The sequence below is a fragment of the Neophocaena asiaeorientalis genome, unplaced genomic scaffold (assembly GCF_003031525.2).
Source record: "Neophocaena asiaeorientalis asiaeorientalis breed wild unplaced genomic scaffold, Neophocaena_asiaeorientalis_V1.1 scaffold190, whole genome shotgun sequence".
In the NCBI taxonomy this organism is placed as follows: Eukaryota; Metazoa; Chordata; class Mammalia; order Artiodactyla; family Phocoenidae; genus Neophocaena; species Neophocaena asiaeorientalis.
In genome coordinates this window covers 5,185,555-5,191,026 of record NW_020175017.1, presented here as the reverse complement: position 1 = coordinate 5,191,026, position 5,472 = coordinate 5,185,555, and positions in this window count along the sequence as shown.

Below are 5,472 nucleotides of genomic sequence, written 5' to 3'. Positions count from 1 at the left end.
ATTTCGTCAGGTGCTCTTTTGAGTTCCTTACACATATTATTTCTTACAATCATCACAAGAACCCTATGAGGTAGGTAACACATTGTCCCTGTTTTACAGATGGGGCAACTGAGCCATAGGGAAGTTAAGTAACTTTCTTGAGGTCATGAACCTGGTAAGTGGCAAAGAGGAACTAAACCCAGACAATGCATCTCTGAGTCAGTGCTGCTCGAATTCCTGTTATGCAGCCACTAGGCTTAAAAGCAGCATGATATGAATGAGGGAAACACCAGTTTTTGTGAGGAGGTTCTACTTTCCATTTTCTCAGAACTTGAATATCGTCTTGAAGAAAGGAGGACCCTAGTAGCAAAATTCTTGAGTAAAACAAACAATAAGGTATTTCTTTTTCTTCTAGAAAGAAAAGAAAAAGAGTGTGGGGGACAGGGATTGTAGGCTTGAAGCTATTCCACTTCTTAAGATCTGTCATTAGAACCCACCCACTCTACCAGTGTCGGGCAGAAAAAAGGTCCATGATCAGGAGTTACAATGCCCTGAGTTCATGGTCATCCTCCAGGTAATCAAAGGCAAGCCATTTTAACCCCTTTGTGCTTTAGTTTCTTATTTTTCAAAAATGAGAAATAATAGCTGGCAGCTTTTGCTACAGAGGTGTTGTGAAAATCCAGTGATGTGGTGATTGTGAAATGGTTCATAAACTCAACAGGAAAAAACAAACATAAAGGGAGTATTATTAGAGTTAATGACCATCAGTATTATTTGCAGCTTTTCTTGGCCTTAATAATAGTGTGCATGTATTCACTTATCTAGGGAGGATGTGACACTGGAATCTGGTTTTGAAAGGCAAATAGCTCTGGCTGGAAGGTTATTCACAGAGTATAGAGAAAGAAGTCTGTTTCAAATGGCTTTGTAGGATTTGTAGCTCTTATAATAAGAGCTGTGATGTATTGACAGCTTACCACTTGCCAGACACGATTCTAAGCAATTTTTGCCTGCTGTAGCTCATTTATTCCTTACAATAGCCTTATACACTAGGTACCATTTCTATTTTCCCAGCATTAGTAGATGAGGACACTGGGGAAGGTAGGTAAAAAATAAGCTTACTCGAGGTTGCAGACATAGGAAGTTACAAATCCAGGTCTCAAAACCTGGCACTGAACTCCAGAGTCAATGCTTTTTCCTGCTATACTGTACTGCCTCTGTGTTATGCATTATTATTACATCCAAAATAAGGTATACGTATAATGCATCAGCATATGTGTGTGTGAATTATTTTTATTTATTTACTTGTTTATTTTCAGTAAAAGGAAAAGAAACTCTTTCTACCTGGGTGATACACATATTTAACTACTGAGAAAATTGGCAAACATTAACTCTTGATAAAATGATCATTTAAAAAATATCAGTTATTTCACAGATGGACAGTTTTATGAAAATGATAATAAAAGAGGAGTTCAATTTTAGCTGAGGTGTCCAGGTTATGCTATCATCTATTCAACTGTATTAGGCAGCAGCCCTGGACGCCAAATACTCCCCATATTAAAGGATGCATATGTCAGTGGACCTGCCTTCTGGGAGCTTTCAGATTAGATGTGGAAATAGGATGTGTACATGGCAGGAAAGGTAGCAAACACGAGGTTCAAATAAAATGCTAAAACCTTTCAAAGGAATATCAGTACTTCTGCTGGAGCTGTGGGTGGGGCAGGATTATAACCTGATTTACTCATCCTTTTTTGTCTATTAGTAACATTTGTCCCATTATAAATTCCTTTAACTCCATGGTTAGTATGTGTTACAGGTTACTGACTTTGTATGCATTCTGCCTATGTCTCACAAACTACTTGTTTACTCCTTACCCATATGTAGAATATGCCACGAGTTTTCCCTGCATGTCATAAGCTACCAACTTACTCTCTATACAACACTTCTTGTGCATTTCATCCATCTTGTTTGTTTTGAGGTTTTTATAGCAGAATTGAATATTCTCAAAAAAGATAGCAAACATATTAGAAGATCAGATGTGAAATGATCTGTCTTCAGTGCTTCTGTAGGTTTCATCTGGAAGCAGTAAAATGTAGTGACCAGAGAAAGGGAGCTAAGGATAAACCTAGGGGAATGCCTACAGATAGCAAAAAGGAGAAGGAAGATAATCTAGGCAAAAAAAAGTCAGAGGGGAAGGAAAGCCAAGATTCCATTAAAATGCATCATGGAAGTCAAAGGAAGAGCTTCAAATTGAGGAGATTGAGATTAGGCAATCAGACCAAAAGAGTCCCCCTGAAGATGCTAGTAAGAGAAGAGTCTTACCCAAAAGATAAAATCTCTTCAGAGCTTTGACCTGTCTCTCAGAGAACAATGGCAATAAGCAAGCAGTGCAGTGAGTGAGGAGTACGGACTTGGGATGACCAGAGGCCCAGCACATGGAAGTTAAATGCACAGGTGTTGACATCCATTGAATCAGGCCCCAGCTTGTGGTCTGACTTGGACAATTTGTTTAATCTCTCAAGACCCAATTTCCTCAACTGTAAAATAGGATAATAATAGTACACATAGGTTTATAAAATGAGATTATGCATATAAGTAAGGACCTAATAAATTATAGCTATTATTTTTGATTACCAGTTTTAGTGAATATTAGTGAAAAACATTCTAAATATGGGAGAATTTGGTCAGAACAAAATGAGGGCTCCTCTATAAGACATAGATCAGGGTTAGAGTGTAAGATGAGTATGGAGGGAAAGATCTGGACTGAATGTGGGGAAAGGCAGTGGCAAGGGCTTGGCAGGCTATATCTAAAGCTGGATCTTCAGGCAGGCTTCTCCTAACTCTTTCCCATCTCTTACATGATTTCATGAGTCTATAGGCCTATAACAAGATGACTAAACTAAATACCTTTATTCCTTTCTCAATAGGTGAACCTTTGGGACAGAGATTGCTTTATATGTGATCCAGATTCATGATAAATCTCTCCTTTAATAATTAAGGAAACAGTAAGAGGGAGCCACAATCATTTGGGCATGATTTTATTCTGAGAGGTCTAGAAAATAGTCTAGATGCATTTCTTTTCAGGTATTGTCAAATTTCTCATTAAGGAAAAATAATTTGGAGAAATAAATTAATTTGAAAAACCCTCTTGTTAATTATCATTTGAATAAAAATTTATTTCCAAAAAGTATCCATAAGCTTATGCACAATTTATAGTTCAATCAAAGCAGTTCATTTGTAGATGTTTAAACAAAAACAGACCCATTGATTCCTTTGCAGTTCTAGAATGAAATTCAATCTTGACTTAAAATTCATTTCCATTTTATCCCACCAGGTTTCTTATCCACTCATTACAATTCAGTCTTGCTGGTTTAGTCATATGAGGTGGATGGATGACAGCAGGATATCAAGGCAGATGCAGTGTGGTGTGAACTGAAAGGGGACAGGCATGTTGGAGATAATGCAAAAACACTTCAAGGGTACAACTACTGAAACACATTTGAATCAATGTGAGACATATGCATATTGTTACCAGACCCATTGAATAGATGAAGGAACTGACTGACATAGAAGAATGGCACTTCAACAGGAAAATCTTATTTTCTGGGATAAAAGTGACAAAGATTCAAGTTATACCAACCAGAGAAAAAATTCTAAGTGCAATATATATAGATGATTGATTGATTAATCAATCAATGATGCTATCTATGATGCTTCTTGATTATTTCTAGAAGCATCATAGATAATTTAAAGATGAGTAGGACCTATTTAACTATATGCCCTGCTGCTTATGAAGGAGAAATGGCATAAATAGATCCCCATTTTTACCAATAAATATATAAATAATTTAATGATAGTCAAAAGGTGACACAATAGCTATGGAATAAATACTCTTACTGTAAACATTTCCTTGATCCATCTTCAAGTATTTTTAGAATTGTAAGTATTTGGAAAAGTATAAACACAAGTTATGTCATGTATCCTGGACTATCTGATTAAATAAAGAAGATACAATGAAAACTTCTTTAGTTTGTACTTTACCTTGCTTTTACAAAATGGGACATGATATAACATGCACTTTTAGAAAATGGAAGTAAATACTTGGTGTAAACAATAAACAATTTTCTTTAACCTCAGGACATACAATAATACTTTTGGACATAATTTCAGTAGTGAAACTATGATTTAACTCTATGATTTAACAAGGAAATATGATTTAACACTCTATGATTTAACAAGGGAATATGGGGGGGCAATGGGAAAGATCATTGGACACTAAAATTGCATTGGAAAATCTGGATAATATATGTGGACCGCATCTTTTTCTTTTAAATCTATTTTCTATTTTTATCAAGTAATATATGCATATGACTTAGTGTCAAACAGTGAAGCAAGACTTGTTACTAAGATAGCACTCCTCTGACCACTGATCCCTATTTCCAACACCCCACTTTCCACATCTTTGTATATTTATATTGACCTCCACATCTTTAAATAATATGTTTATATTTAAACTTCTAGATATTCTGATTTGAGACTGAAGAAAAATGAAGGCTTAACTCTTCTTCAACCACCACCAACTACATATGTGCATACTTTCCTAAGTCTCCTCTGCCAATGTGGTTCTTTTTTTTTTTAACATCTTTATTGGAGTATAATTGCTTTACAATAGGGTGTTAGTTGCTGCTGTACAACAAAATCCATGAGCTATATGTATACATATATCCCCATATCTCCTCCCTCTTGCGTCTCCCTCCCACCCTCCCTATCCCACCCCTTTAGGTGGACACAGCACTGAGCTGATCTCCCTACGCTATGCGGCTGCTTCCCACTAGCAATTTTACATTTGGTAGTGTATATATATCCATGCCACTCTCTCACTTCGTCCCAGTTTACCCTTCCCCCTCCCCATGTGCTCGAGTCCATTCTCTACGTCTGCATCTTTATTCCTGTCCTGCCCCTACATTCTTCAGAACCATTTTTTTTATATGTGATAGTGTAAAGTATTTGTTTTTCTCTTTCTGACTTACTTCATTCTGTATGAGAGTCCCTAGATCCGTCCACCTCACTACAAATAACTCAATTTCGTTTCTTTTTATGGTTGAGTAATATTCCATTGTATATATGTGCCACATCTTCTTTATCCATTCATCTGTTGATGGACACTTAGGTTTCTTCCATGTCCTGGCTATTGTAAATAGAGCTGCAATGAACATTGTGGTACATGACTCTTTTTGAATTATGGTTTTCTCAGGGTATATGCCCAGTAGTGGGACTGCTGGGTCATATGGTAGTTCTATTTTTAGTTTTTTAAGGAACCTCCATGCTGTTCTCCATAGTGGCTGTATCAATTTACATTCCCACCAACAGTGCAAGAGGGTTCCCTTTTCTCCACATCCTCTCCAGCATTTATTTTTGTAGATTTTTTGATGATGGCCATTCTGACTGGGGTGAGGTGATACCTCAATGTAGTTTTGATTTGCATTTCTCTAACGA